General features: G+C 35.7%; 1 pseudogene; it reads left to right on the forward strand.

Moving 5' to 3' along the window:
- The first annotated feature begins 4,182 nt into the window (after window positions 1–4,182).
- LOC140511039 (heterogeneous nuclear ribonucleoprotein A1-like) lies at window positions 4,183–5,125 on the forward strand (annotated as a pseudogene).
- Window positions 5,126–16,626: the final 11,501 nt, after the last annotated feature.

Raw genomic sequence — 16,626 nt, forward strand, 5'->3', positions numbered from 1 at the left:
AATAAAATGAGCACAAAAGAAATCTTGTTGAAAATTAGAGGTACATGCTAAATCAAAAACCAGAAAAATAAGAATATTATAAGCTGCTTCTTTGAACAATAAACACTATTGATAAATTTTAAGCAGAAGATTTAAAAGAAAGTGTAGAAAAACAAATTAACAACAAAGAAATGAATAAACCCAAGAGGAACAAAATTATCAGACTCTGTAATGTACAAATATATGCCAGCACAACTAAGAACACAAAAGAAATGATACCATTTTCAAAAATATAAAATGTTCAAATTAATATACCACCATGCAGAGATCTTAAGGAATACAATTTCAGAAAAGAAATCAGAACTAGCTAAAAATGAATTGTAAATGTGGTGAGGTCCTAATGGATTTATTAGAGAATGCTTGAAACCTTTGAAAGAAGAATTAATACACACATTACACAATTTATTCTTAAAAATACAGAAAAAAAAAACATCTGTTTTATAAATATCTAAACCAGACACAGAAAAAGCAAAGGAGAACTATAGACCAATATAATGGTAAAATTTCAAAATTTTAAAGTAAAATCCTTTCAAACATGTTACAAAAAGTTATCCAAAACATTAATTATTATAACAAAGTTGAATTTATACTTTCCTACATGTATGGTCTAAATTTAGTGTAAGAATCAGCATAATTAATCATGATAAAAACATAAAAATGCATATGATTATCTTAATGGTGCAGAAAGTAATTTAACAAATAAAAATCATTTATGCTTTAAAAAAAACTCTACAAATATGATTTTAAAATATCTTTCTATCTAAACCAAAAAGATGGATCTCAGGGAACTCCTTGTAGATTCTCTATTTAAAGTGGGGGTCCTGGGCAGCTAGAGCATAATTTCCTATATGGTTGAAAAACTTCATCCTTCAGTCCTGCTGCTACCTTCTCTCTTCTCTGTGTCCTTTCTTCTCTTGCCCATTTTCACTTTCTTTTTATCTATTGTCTTCCCACTTTGAGTGTGAATTCCTTGAGGGAAAATAATATCTTATGTCTTTCTTTGTATCTCCAGTACCTCTAACCTAGCCTTAATCGCTGAATGGGCACTGCCTCAGTCAAACTGAGACCTGTTAAAGACCTTAGCTTAAAAAGACCAAAGTCTCCCAGAGCATCCAGGACCATCTCCAGTTGCCCTGATCTATATCTTGCCACTGAATCCAGGTTGTTCCAGAGGAGAAAGTGAGGCTGGTGATTTTGCACAACCCTCCCTCACTTAAATCCAATTCACTTGCTTGCCATGGGCCTCTTCAAGAAGGAAGGAGAAACAACAACAGCACAGCACAGTGCAAGGCACAAAGTAGGCACTTAATAAATGTTGATTGACTAACTGACTGAAAAGCACACATCATTTACATTAGGACTAGACAAAAAAAAAAACTTTCTCAATAAAGATAAAAGCAAATTATTTTCCAACTATCATAGTTCTAGAAATGCTAGCAATAGCCATAAAAGGAGGGGGAAATGAAGACATAAAGATAGTGAGGAGAAAAAAACTATCCCCATTTTTTGATGAAATGAGAGTTTACTTAGAAAATCCTAGGGAATCAGCAAAGAAATTATTTGATAAAATTAATGGCATCAGTAAAGTTATAAGCTAAAAACATAAACCCACAAAAATCAATGGCATTTCTACATAACAGTAACAAACTACAAAAAATAGTAGCAGAAAACAAAATCCCTATTGGAACTACAAAAAGCATAAAAATATGTGGAGAGCAATCTACCAAAGAATGCTTGTTCTTATGTTTCATCAATAGCTATTAAAGAAATTATTTAAAACTTAAGTAGTTGAAGGAAAATTCAGTATTACACCACACATCAAGCTAAATGAGTAATAACTATATATTTGCAAGAGTAAAAGAGGTAGAGTAGCAAGAAAACAATGAAAAAGGGAACAAGTGGAAGAGAATAGTATATGCAGATTTCAAATTATAATACATTGCAGTATTCATCAAAACGATTCGTTTAATATTATAGAAATGTTGATCAATAGAAGCTAAGTAAGTATCAAATGATAGAATTTAAAAAAATACTTTATATCAAATATCTCTGATAATTCTCACCTTGGGAAGAGGAAAAAGGAAGCAAACAGGTGGAAAACTTGATGATGTATAAAGAAAGCACTTAAATTCAAGAATGCCTACTTGAACCTGGATATTTAATTTCTGTCACCACCTACCTCAACTTTTAAATTGCAGGACAACAGGAAAATTAATCTTCCCCATAAAGATAGTTTTCTTCCTTACCAAAAGTTCCCTATACCAAAGGAAGGAGAGAGCAAATGAGGGAGGGAGGGAAAAGAGGAAGAGACAAAGACAGAGATAGACAGAAAAGGGCTTGGGGATAGAGATAGGAAAAAAGAGATTGCAGTGGGGAAGGGGAGAGAGGGAAACAGAGACAGACAGAGAGAGACAGACAGACAGACAGACAGAGACAGAGACAGACAGAGACAGGCACAGACACAGAGATAGTTGCAGAAAGAGATTAGTGATTTAATTTTTTTTTTTAATATGAGAAAACAAAAGCTTGAGAAGGCTAAGCAGCTAGTTCCAAGTAATACAGCTAATTGATAGAAGCAGGAAGAGATCCAGTTCTCCATTTCATTGAGTATTCTCACTATGAAACTGTCTCCAATGAAACACTTACAAGTAATGAATTATATTGCAACTGTCTAGTCTAAAACAACTCGAAAGACCAAAAATATGGAGAAAAAACAAAAGTAAATATTCTGTCTGTGCACAAAGCATTTCCTGAGCATATGGTTAGTATTATAATACGGACATATAGCAATTTGGAATTTCTTCGTTTCCCTTTTTTATATCTTTTTCACACAAAAATCCAAATTTTTCATTTAAAATCTTTATTAAAAAATAACAAACAGCTTAGAATGCTGAAGTTTATTTTATTTTTTAAAATTCTTGTAAGTATAAGGAAATCAAGCTCTTTACCTAGGAAAACTGTTTCTATAACATCAAAAAGAGATAAACTCACAAAAGGGAAAAAATAACCATGGAATTCAGATTGTCATAGCAACCAGATAAGAACAAATTTGGCATATAAAGTAACCTGATTATTTCTTCCTTTTTAAAAATCAGAATTACATATCATCAAGTTCAGTAACAAAACAATTGGAAATAGAGTAAGATGGTTTCTACTGAATTTAAAATAAATTACATTCAATTTAAAGTTCCTTAACACTTTCATTGCCAGAGAGCTACAATTTACTTAGTTAAAATACATTTTGTTTTTCTGCAAGCATTTGTGACACTACTCTCCAGAGTGGTGCTAAATTTTGCTCCAGGACAGTGAAATTTACAAGGCACTAAAATATATATACCACTCCTTCAGTCATGTAAAATCCACTGTAAGGATATTGCTTTAGTAGTCATTTTTTCTTTCGCTTTTCTGCATTGCCTCTCTTCTCTCTAAAATAGTGAAGAAGTATCTTTATCCAGAATTTTCCTACTCAGAGCTATAGACAGTGTAGGGAAAATAGGGTTTTGCTAGATGTCACCAACATCTGAACGGGGGTGCCTTCTTCCCCAGGCTTTCTACCTATATCAACCTCCATTCTTATGCTTCATTTCATGATCTCCTCTGAGCTGCCTGGTGCAGGCAAGGGTCTTCGTGACTTCTCTCCAGGTGTGACTGTGGTCATTGTCAAAATGTTCTCTACCCTGGTATTATTCCAACACTTGACGTTGCCTATCCTAGACAAAAATATTTCTGTTCATGAATCTTTCTAGTCAAGTCAATCTACTCATAAAAGTCCTTTTAATGTAACTGTTTCAAGACTTTCATTTACCCAAATTGTCTATCCCCAAGAATAAATGTGTTCCACGAAGTGAAGTCTGCTTACCAGTTTCAGCACAGAAGTCTCCTATATCATAATAATGTTATGATATTACATGGTTTTATTCATTCATCCTATCTCTACTCAACAAAGAATGACACTTAAAGTCAGGACTCCATTGTCAATTTAATATATGATTCTAATCAGTGATTACTACAGTGCTTCTCACCATAGTACTTTTAGTTGGATGAGTAATATATTAACTCATGCAAGCAAAAAAGGGAAGTTTTGCTTTCTGTCCTCAACCCTGCTGGAGAAGGATTGCTAAAGCCTCTGCTAGCACACTTGTCATGTCAAAGCCAGAGTCCCCCAAGGAACCTGAGCAGCTTTGGAAGCTTCCAGCGGATGAACAAGAGTCTAAGGAGCCATTTTGAACAATGGGGCACACTTCCAGACAGGATCCAAATACCAAATGCTCCAAGGCCTTTGGTTTCGTTACCTATGTCACAGTGGAAGAGATACATGCAACCCTGAATGCAAGACCTCACAAAGTTAATGGCAGAGTTATTGAATCAAAGAGAGCTGTTTCCAGAGAAGAATCTCAAAGCCTAGGCAACCACTTAAATGTGAAAAACATCTTTATGGATGGCATTAAGGAAGTATCACTTAAGAGACTATTTTGAAAAATGTGAAAAATTGAAGTGACTGAAATTATGACTGAAATAGAAGCAAAAAGAAGGGTTTTGCTTTTTGTTACTTTTGATGATCATGATTCTGTGGACAATATTGCCCTTCAAAAATGCCATACTGTGAATAGCCACCACTGTGAATTAAGAAAAGCTTGTTCTAAGCAAGAAATAGCCAGTCCTTCATCTAGTCAAAGAGGTCAAAGTGGTTCTGGAAACTTTGGTGTTGGCCGTGGAGGTAGCATTGTTGACAATTATAAAACTGGCCATGATGGGAACTTCAGGGTTCATGGTGGTTTTTTTAGCAAACATGGCGGTAAAGGATATGATGGAAGTCGAGATGACTACAATGCATTTGGTAGTGATGGAAACAACTTTTGAGGTGGTGGAAGCTGCAATGGCTCTGACAACTACAACAATCAGTGTTTAAACTTTGGTCCCATGAAGGAAGGAAATTTTGGAGGCATGAGCTCAGTCCCTTATAATGGGGGACAATATTTTTCCAAGCCATGACGTTAAGCCTGCTTTCCAATTTCAGCACAGAAGTCTCCTATATCATAATAACGTTATGATATTACGTGGTTTTACTCATCCATCCTATCTCTACATGCAGGGGTAGTGATGGCAAAAGATTTTAACTACTATTAGGAAACAAAGCTTAGTGAGAGAGAAGAGTCAGAGAAATGACAGGGAAGCTACGGGTTACAACAGAGTGATGAACTCAGCCAAGCACAATGGTGTCAGGGCCCAGCTATTACAAGAAGACATGTTTTAGACAATCCTTTTTGTGTATGGGTAAAAAAAAAAACACCAGGCCTGTATTTGTGACTAATTGTATAACAGGTTATTTTAGTTTCTGTTCTGTGGAAAGTGTAAAGCATTCCAACAAAAGGTTTTAATATAGATTTTTTGCACCTATACTGCTGATTGCTAAATGTAATAGTCTGATCATGATGCTGAATAAATGTGTCTTTAAAAAGAGTCACAAAACAGTCATGAAGATGGGACCCTTTTTCAGTTTCCACATAAGTTATGTGTCTAATCAAGAAAAAAGTCTTGCATGTGTTTCACATCAAAATTCTCTGAAACTGTAAATTTTCTAAAGTCTTTGGTTTCCTTTAACTTTTTATTTTAAATCTGGATAAGTGTGGTCAGGCTTTTTGTCTTTAGAAAATGAAATCTTTATGCTAGGTAGAGAGTTCAACAATATGTGATATTTATACACATCATAATGACAGCATGATGACTCCTTTTCTGCAGAGACTTGCATAGGCAGGTGAGTGTGGTTACAGACTGTAAGTATTGGATCAGATGCATTCTAGAAAAAAGTTAAACTGAAAACATAAACAAGGTAGAAACGTTCCCACAATGACAGGATTGTTAACCACAATCCTAGTGGTATTGACCATTGTTACCCTCTCACCAAATTATTGAGACTGAGTTTAAGGAAATTTCAGAGGTCACTCTAACTAAGCAAAATCTAAAACCATCTACAGCATACCTGACAAGCCAGCCCACTTGAAGATCTGTCATGGGCAGCTTCCTACTTCCTGAGGCAACCCTTTCTACTTTGGAAGAGTTAAAATTATGTGAAAGTACTTTCTAGCATCTAAGAAAAATTGACTTCTCCATAATTTCTACCCATTGCTTTCCTGGAGTCAAGCTGAAAAAATTTAAACTCTCTTTTATGTCTAATGTGTTGGCTCTGACCCCACTCTCTTAAGAACAGACCAGCTACATTTCCCTTTGAGTGTGCCAGTACCCATTCTGGCTGTGACCCTTCTTCCCCCTGTAGAGACTAGTAACTAGAACCTCAGCTTCATTTAACCGCTTACCACTGAATAGCTTTTACAAAGGAATACTTACTTTAAAAATATTGATGCAAACATTTCCTTCAGTACCTCCACAGAATACAATCACCCAGTAGAAGAGATTGCTCATATTGGTAGAAGCAGGAAGAAAAAAAAACAGATAGGAGGAGGTAACTAGGAGGAGAACTTGACCAGTAGTGTCAAATACAGCACTGATGTCAGAATGCATGATGCCTGAGAAAAGACAATCAGTTGCTGCAAATAAAAGATTCTTGGTAACTCTGTGTGGTTTTTTTTTCAATTTCTTTATTTACTTTTAGTTTTCAACATTCATTTCCATAAGATTTTGAGTTTCAAATTTTCTCCCCATATCTCCCTTCCCCCCACCCCAAAACATGCTGATTACCCCTTCCCCCAATCTGCCCTCCCTTCTATCACACCCCTCCCTTCCCTTATCCCCATCTTCTCTCTTTTCTGGTAGGGCAAGATAGACTTCTATACCTCATTACCTGTATTTCCTATTTCCCAGTTACATGCAAAAATAATTCTCAACATTTGTTCCTAAAACTTTGAGTTCCAACTTCTCTCCCTTCCTCCCTCCCCACTGAGAAGGTAAGCAATTCAATATAGGCTATATATGTGTAGTTTTACTAAAGACTTCAATAATAGTCATGTTGTGAAAAACTAACTATATTTCCCTCCATCCTATCCTACCCCCCATTTTTTTCTATTCTCTCTTTTGACCTTATCCCTCCCCAAAAGTGTTTACTTCTAATTTCCCCCCTGCTTTCATTTGCCCTCCCTTCTATCATTACCAGCTTCCCATAAAAATAGGAAAAGAGGAAATGCCATGCTACCTGCTACATTCTCACTCCAAATTATTTACAGACCCTGCACATTTCACTGGATATACATATATAGGGTGTAGGTAAAAATCATACAACATCCATTAACTTACATACATAGGAAGGAAAAAGAACAAGCATTTATTAGGTACTTACCATGTTCCAGGCACTGGATGAAGTGATTTTAAAAATATTATCAAACGAGACAGGTACTATTATGATTTCAATTTGCAGTTGAGGAAATTGAATCAATCAGAGGTTACATGACCTTGCCAGGTCACACAATTAGTAAATATCTGAACATGGATTTGAATTCAGGGCTTTCAGATTTTAGGTCGAGTATTCTTTGCACTGGACAGCTGGGTGGAACAGTGGATAGAGCAACAGGTCTAGAATCCGAAGATTCATCTACTTGAGCTCAAATCTTGACTCAGGCAGTAATCAATATGTGACCCTGGACAGGTCATTTATATCTGTTTCCCTCCATTTCCTAATCATTAAAAAGAGCAGCAGAAGGAAATGGTAACTCCAGCATCTTTGCCAAAAACACAAACCAAATAGGGTCACAAGAAGTTGGACGTAACTGAAAAATGACTGAATATATCATATTCCAAAACAAATTATCAGTGAAGAAGCATTATTTTGAATTATAATATGTTTTTGAAATTCATGTTGAAGCAACAGTTTTCTTATTTAGATAGTCAATATGCTATATCAGTATTTTTCTTATCTTTTCACAATTAAAAGATTTGGTTATAAACACAATTATTCTTTCAGAAACTCCATCAGGGTTTATATTTCGCTCCTAGAAAGTTTTCCACTAATTGAAATAAGCAGAAATGCTTAAATTTTCTTTTCAAGTAGAAAAAAATAGTAGAATTTGTACATCATGAGGATGTTATGTTTATGTTATGTCTCAATTCATTAAAAAAATCTGAGACAGCAAAAGTCACCCTGTGATCAGTGAGTCATAAAATGACTACTTCAACAAACCTGAGTTATTGAATTATTCCTTTGCACTGTTGTGCTTGAGGGGTCAAATATGAATGTTAGAAACGGTAGTAGTTACTGAGAATTTGCTGTAGACTTTGAGTTGAAGAACTGCTATGAGACCACACCCAAATCAGAGAGCTAGGTCAGATGTTTCCAAAAAGCCAGAGGGATGACACTTTTATTCTAGTGTTGTTTTTTTCCCTCTTAGCATTTTTTCTGTATGGTCTACTTATCAAAAAAGCATTACTCCCTTTGATTTTTGTCACAATATTTTTTGATTCTGTTGAAGTACATATGCCCCACAGTTAGAACCTTTTGATGAACTGTTTATCATATCAGTTAGTGATTTAGGAGGTCATGTCTTTCAATAGAATCAAAATGGTGAATGAGAGAAATGATTATCAATAATCAATGATTTGGAAAACTTCAGGTATCTCCCTTTGTTTAATACTCATTTCAAGACCTCAGTCCCTGAAGAGCTAACCTTCTCCTCTATCAAGACTTCACTCAGGTAGGGTAACTATTGTGTTCTGCTCAGTATTGGTAAGGAATAAATTCTTTGAATATATTATCCAATGCTTGGGGGAACTCAGAAGTGGATAACATAATCAAAATTCTGGTCCAGCTCCTCATTATAATATTCATTCTCTCTCATTAATTGTTAACCAATCAGAGTTGAGTACCATCTTTTGAATACTCCTCTTCCAAAAGAACATAAGCTGTGAACCCACTAACATGATTATTTTTGATATAAGAGAGAAATGATCAAATGATCATCCTTTTACTAAAATGCTGGCATTATTAATAAAATATTGAATTACTCAGAAAATATGCCTCTTCTTTTTAAACACCACAGTAAAGGCACAATACTCCCCCCTAGCTAGATTTTTACCTGACTGAACTGGAGATAGTGTCCAAGAATATGTGCTGTTTGCATAATCTTGAGTAAACATGCTTGTTTTTGAAAATTCCTGGGAAACTAAGAAAAGATTTTGATAAAATGGGAATTGTACTTCAACAAGGACTAGTTTTATTATAGATTATAACTAGAGTCAGTATGGGAAACAGGGTGAAAAATAAATGCAGTATTTATCTAAAAGACATTTTTGATGAAGCAAATTAATCATTTGAACTGAGTCTCAATGAGATTTTCACTTCAATAGAAGGAATTGATTTGGGTTGCACACGGAACCATGAAAAGAAAAAAATGAGATCACATAGAAGTGCATTCAATACCAGCTTAGGGAAACTGAGGATGTAATGAATAATTTATAATTCTGGTGCATCATTCAGATCACTAAACATAGCAGTATTTATGAACACAAGATGAAAATATTCTTTTACTGAGGAAGTTCTTGCTCTGTTTTCCTCTTTGAATAAGCCCTTTTTATCTTAAATAGCTTACTCACCATATATATATATAATATATATATATATATTATATATAGGTACTCAGTACTTTTTTGTTTTACTACCTAAGGAAGACTTTCTACTTTCTAATATTTTTATGTAAAGGTCAGAATATTTTACTCTTACCCCTTAATTGCACTTAATAAAATCATAGTGGAGTCAGTTACAAAAATAAAGAAATAAAACTGTCCTGTTTTTTATGTATTTTTTCTTTATGCTACTTCTGTATTTTAAAATTGTTTTGCTGGAAACTGTTTGGTATTTTTCCCTATAGAAAATGAATGTTGTCTAATAGATTTATGAAATATTTATGTAAGTAATGGCATCTCAGTACAAAAATTGATTCAGTGTAGTTACACAAAATGAAATACAGTAGGAATGAAACACACATAAGATGAAAGTTGGCAATCACAAAAGAAAAATCTCATTAACAGCAAAACAAATAAAGAATTGCTGATATTTAAAGATTTCCATATTAAGTGGTTTCTTCCTGGGACCTCACTGTAGAAAAGATACAAGTCACTTACAAGAACACAGGTCATCTGTTAGAAAAGGCTTATGAGAAATTCCCAATCACCTTTCTTGAGGCAAAAAAGTTTTATCTACTCTGACACTTTTTGGGAAATTCCTTATACCTTCAACTGAACGTACATTACAATATTGTGTTGTACATTATTGATAAGGAGCTGAAGTGGTAAAAGAAGTTGATGAGAAGAAAAACACTCACTAGTTTTATAAAGACATTAATCTGCTTTATAATAATGCTTATTGGGACAATAAAAAGGAACATTGATTAACTCAAGTTAGACTACCCTTACCAGGAGCAAAGTGGCACAGTGGAAAGAGGGCTGGTCCTAGAATCAGGAAGACCTTAGTTCAAATTCAGCCTCAAGCACTTAACCTCACTTAACCTCTGTTTGCCTCAGTTTTCTCAACTGTAAAATGAGCATAGTAGCATCACCCACTTTGGAGAGGTGTTATGAGAAACAAATTAGGTAATATTTGTAAACTATTAAGCATGGTGCCTGACACTTCACAGATGTTATATAAATGTTTATTCCCTCTAATAATCTGTCATTTTGCATTTACTTGTTACAATGGTATGCAAAAAACTTGGGACAAGCAATAATTTGGGTATAATTTCATTTTGTGAAAGCAGTGTGTGTGTGCGTGTATGTGTATGTGTATGTGTGTTTTTGTAATAACTCTCATGATAAAACATTTGGCCAAGAACAGATGAAACATCATTAAGCTGAAATATTTCTGTTAGTTGTGTGTAGATTTAATGCCACACATGTTAATCTTTGCTTTCATTTGTTGTATTGTTTCTGTGCTCTTTTAAGGATAAACATTGATTAATCCAACAAAATGTGCAAAAATCGCAGTACTCTAAGACTGACATTTAATGACTTTTAGAAATTTTATGTGTCTGTTAGGTTTGAGGAACTCAAACATTTTAAGTGTCATTCAGGAACATAATGAATTAGAATTTGTTGCATCAAAGTGAAAAAGAAAAGACAGTGGAAAAGAAAAAACACTCTAAGAAGTGACAAATTATTTCTGAGAAATAGTCTAATTTATCTTCAGAAAATATACAAAGACTTTTAGAGGGATCTGGCAATTGAAGAGTTTCCTCTACAGGTTTTTTGAAGTTGGAAGTTGGAAATTGGAAGAACAGCAAGAATGCCAGTAAAGAAAAACTAGCAGCTAAACATATGCTATATAGAAAAGAAAAAAAAATAAAAGCCTTGTCATGGGCAAGATAGTAAAACATTAGAACACTGAAGGTTGGGAAAAGTTTTTTTTTTTTTAATGATAAAATCTACTTTTTCTGTAAAAAAGTCTTTTCTTTATTGAGGAATACAGAACTCCTTCTGTTAAATGATTCCTGCATTGCTGATATAAATCTCACTGGACCATAATTAAAAATTTTTGTTATATTACAAAATTGTTGTAATCTTTTTAGTATTTTACTTAGAATTTTTGCATCCATATTTATTAATGAAATTGGTCTATAATTTTCTTTCTGATTTTACTCATCCCTGTTTAGGTATCAGAATCATATTTGTTGTATGAAAGGAGTTTGATTGGATCCCTTCTTTACTTACATTTTCAAATAATTTAATATTGGAATTAGTTGATCTTAAATTGTTTAATAGAATTCACTCATAAATCCATATAGCCTTGGAGGTTTTCTCTTAGGAAGTTGATTTATATCCTGGTCAATTTTTTTTTTTAATGGTAGACTCTGAAGTCTTTCTCCAGAGATTCTTTTTTTAAAAAATTAATTTATTTTTAGTTTTCAACATTCATTTCCACATGATTTTGAGTTCCAAATTTTATCCCCATCTCTCCCCTCTTCCCACCCAAAGATACAATGCATTCTGATTACCCCTTCCCCCTATCTGCCCTCCCTTCTTTCACACCCCTCCCTTCCCTTATCCCCATCTCCTCTATTTTCTTGTAGGGCAATATAGATTTCTATACCCCATTCCCCTCTACTTTCCTGCATTGTAAGACAGATTTTTTCATACTAAATGGAGAGTGCATGCTATTCTTTCCTTGAGCCAAATGTAATGAGAGTAAGCTTCACCTTTTCCCTCTCACCTCTCCCCTTTTCCTCTCCATTGAAAAAGCTTTTTCTTGCTTCTTTTATGAGAGAGAATTTATCCCATTTCATTTCTCCCTCTCTCCTCCAAATATATTCCTCGCTCACTACTTAATTTTATTTTTTTAGATATCATCCCTTCCTATTCAGCTCACCCTGTGCCCTGTGTTTGTATGTATATTATCGCTCCAATTACCCAAATACTGAAAAAAGTCTCAAGAGTTACATATATTATCTTTCCACGTAGGAATGTGAACAGTTCAACTTTAGTAAGTCCTTATGATTTCAATTTCCTGTTTTATTTTTTATGCTTCTCTTGATTCTTGTATTTGAAAGTCAGATTTTCGATTCAGCTCTGGTCTTTTCATCAAGAATGCTTAAAAGGCCGCTATTTCATTGAATGACCATTTTTTCCTCTGAAGTATCATACTCAGTTTTTCTAGGTTGGTGATTCTTGTTTTTAATCCTAGCTCCTTTGATGTCTGGAATATCATATTCCAAGCTCTTTGATCCCTTACTATAGAAGCTGCTAGATCTTGTTTTATCCTGATTGTATTTCCACAATATTTGAATTGTTTATTTCTGGCTGCTTGCAATATTTTCTCCTTGACCTGGAAACTCTGGAATTTGGCTACAAAATTCCTAGGAATTTTTTTTTCTTTTCAGATCTTTTTCAGGATGTTATAAGTGGGTTCTTTCAAAATTTATTTTACCTTCTGGCTCTAGAAAATCAGGGAAGTTTTCCTTGATAATTTCATGAAAGATGATGTCTAGGCTCTTTTTTTTGATCATGGCATTCAGGTAGTCCCATAATTTTAAAATTGTCGCTCCTGGATCTATTTTCCAGGTTAGTTGCTTTTCCAATGAGATATTTCACATTTTCTGCCCTTTTTCCATTCCTTTGGTTTTGTTTTATAATTTCTTGTTTTATTTTTTTCATAAAATCATTATCAGCAGAGGAGCCAAGATGGCAGAGTAGAAAGATACACATGTGCTAGCTCCAAACCCACAGGCCATAAAACATCTGTAAAGAAGAACTCCCAACAAATTCTGGAGCAGGGGAAGCCACACAACAATGGAGTGGAGGAGATTTCTGTTCCAGAGAGCCCTGAAAAACAGACATGATAGGTCCGTCGCACCCTGGACCCAGAGCATAGCCCAGCCCTGCCTTGGTGGCGAGGCACAGAGAGGAGCAGATCTGAGAAGACTTCAGGGACAGAATCTCCAGCAGCCAGGCAGGTCCCTCCACCCACAGGCGCTGGGGGTGAGTGAGAGAGTCTTTTTGGCTCATCAGGAGGGGAGCGGGGTGTCTCCATGGCTCTGGCTGCTTGGGAGGCAGCAGCAGAGGCAGCAGCTGACAGGGGCTCCCCAAGCAGGCTTGAGCTCGGATCCATTGTTGAAGGTGTCTGCATAAACCCCCGAGGGAACTAGCCCAGTGGGGTGGCCCTGCCCCCACCTGAGCACCTGAACTTAATCTCACACTGAATAGCAGCCCCACCTCTGCTGAAAGCCCTGAGGCTAGGAAACAGCATTTGAATCTCAGACCCCAAGCACTGGCTGGGCAGATTTGGAGGCAAGGTGGGGGTGGAGAGGATACTCAGAAGGATACTCAGATACTCAAGTTACTGGCTTGGAAAACGCCCAGAAAAGGGATAAAAAATAAGACCATAGAAGATTATTTTCTTGGTGAACAGATATCTCCTCCCATCCTTTCAGATGAGGAAGAACAAGGCTTACCATCAGGGAAAGACACAGAAGTCAAAGCTTCTGTATCCCGAAAATCCAGAATAAATATTCAATGGGCTCAGGCCATGGAAGAGCTCAAAAATGATTTTGACAATCAAGTTAGAGAGGTGGAGGAAAAACTGGGAAGAGAAATGAGAGAGATGCAAAAAAGAACATGAAAAACAGGTCAACACCTTGCTAAAGGAAACCCAAAAAAATGCTGAAAAAAATAACACCTTGAAAAATAGGCTAACTCAATTGGCAAAAGAAGTTCAAAAAGCCAATGAGGAGAAGAATGCTTTCAAAAGCAGAATTAGCCAAATGGAAAAGGAGGTTCAAAAGATCACTGAAGAAAATAGTTCTTTCAAAATTAGAATGGAAGAGATGGAGGCTAATGACTTTATGAGAAACCAAGAAATCACAAAACAAAACCAAAAGAATGAAAAAATGGAAGAGAATGTGAAATATCTCATTGGAAAAACAACTGACCTGGAAAATAGGTGCAGGAGAGACAATTTAAAAATTATGGGCCTACCTGAAAGCCATGATCAAAAAAAGAGCCTAGACATCATCTTTCATGAAATTATCAAGGAAAACTGCCCTGAGATTCTAGAACCAGAGGGCAAAATAAGTATTCAAGGAATCCACTGATCACCACCTGAAAGAGATCCAAAAAGAAAAACTCCTAGGAATATTGTGGCCAAATTCCAGAGTTTCCTGGTCAAGGAGAAAATATTGCAAGCAGCTAGAAAGAAATAATTTAAGTGTTGTGGAAATACAATCAGGATAACACAAGATCTAGCAGCTTCTACATTAAGGGATCATAGGGTGTGGAATAGGATATTCCAGAAGTCAAAGGAACTAGGACTAAAACCAAGAATCACCTACCAGCAAAACTGAGTATAATACTTCAGGGGGAGAAATGGTCTTTCAATGGAACAGAGGACTTTCAAACATTCTTGATGAAAAGACCAAAGCTGAAAAGAAAATTTGACTTTCAAACACAAGAATGAAGAGAAGCATGGAAAGGTAAACCGTAAAGAGAAGTCATAAGGGATTTACTAAAGTTGAACCGTTTACTTTCCTACATTCAAAGACAATACTTGTAACTCTTGAAACTTTTCAGTACCTGGGTAGTTGGTGGGATTACACACACACACACACACACACACACACACACACACACACACACACACACGCAGCACAGCACAGCACAGCACAGAGTGAATTGAATAGGATGGGATCATATCTTAAAAAAATGAAATTAAGGGGTGAGAGAAAAATATATTGGGAGGAGAAAGGGAGAAATGGATTGGGGCAAATTATCTCTCATAAAAGAGGGAAGCAAAAGACTTATTAGAAGAGGGATAAAGAGGGGAGGTGAGAGAAAAACATGAAGTTTACTCTCATCACATTCGACTAAAGGAAGGAATAAAATGCACACTCATTTTGGTATGAAAACCTATCTTACAATACAGGAAAGTGGGGGATAAGGGGATAAGCAGGGTCAGGGGGATGATGGAAGGGAGGGCATGGGGAGGAGGGAGCAATTAGAAGTCAACACTCTTGGAGAGGGACAGGATCAAAAGAGAGAATAGAAGCAATGGGGGCAGGATAGGATGGAGGGAAATATAGTTTGTCTTACACAACACAACTGTTACGGAAGTCATTTGCAAAACAACCAGATATGGCTTATATTGAATTGGTTGCCTTCCAAAGGGAAAGGTGGGGAGGGAGGGATGAAGAGAAGCTGGAACTCAAAGTTTCAGGAACAACTGTCGAGTACTGTTCTTGATACTAGGAAATAAGAAATACAGGCAATGGGGTATAGAAAGTTATCTGGCCCTACAGGACAAAAGAGAAGATAGGGACAAGGGAAGGGAGGGATGATAGAAGAGAGGGCAGATTGGTGATAGGGGCAATTAGAATGATCAGTGTTTTGGGGTGGGGGGAGGGGACAAAAGGGGAGAAAATTTGGATCCCAAAATTTTGTGAAAATGAATGTTAAAAGTTAAATAAATTTAAAAAAAAAATGAAATAAAATCACTATCTTCCATCTGTTCCATTCTAATTTTTAAGGAATCATGTTTTTCAGTGAGCTGTTGGATTTCCTTTTCCATCTGGTCAGTTCTTCTTTTTAAGGCATTCTTCTCCTCATTGGCTTATTGATTTTTTTTTTTTTTTTTTTTTTTTTTGCCATTTGGGTTAGTTTATTTTTTAAAGTGTTATTTTCTTCGGGCATTTTTTAGGGTCTTCTTTAGCAAACAGTTGACTTGATTTTCATGATTTTCTTACATCACTCTCATTTCTCTTCTCAATTTTTGCTCTACTTTTCCTACTTGATTTTCAAAATTTTTTTTTGCACTCTTCCATGGTCTGAGACCAATTCATATTTTTCTTGAAGGTTTTTGATGAAGGAGCTTTGACTTTGCTTTCTTCTGTTTGCCAGCTTTGGTCTTCCTTGTCACCAGAGTAAGATTCTTGTCTGATTCTTTTTCCAGTTTTTGTTCATTTTCCCAAACCATTTACTTGACTTTTGAGCTCTTTGTCAAGGTAGATCTCTTCCTCCAGTGGGTGTGAGGGGTGTATCATCAGATGTTTGATTCCCTCACAATCTGTGAGGCTAGAACTCCAGAAACAATTGCTGTCTCTGCCCAGGCTGCTGCTGAGGCTGCTTCAGGATTCTCAGCTCCCTTCCCCCTCAGCTACCCTGGGG

The sequence above is a fragment of the Notamacropus eugenii genome, chromosome 6 (genome assembly GCF_028372415.1).
Source record: "Notamacropus eugenii isolate mMacEug1 chromosome 6, mMacEug1.pri_v2, whole genome shotgun sequence".
In the NCBI taxonomy this organism is placed as follows: Eukaryota; Metazoa; Chordata; class Mammalia; order Diprotodontia; family Macropodidae; genus Notamacropus; species Notamacropus eugenii.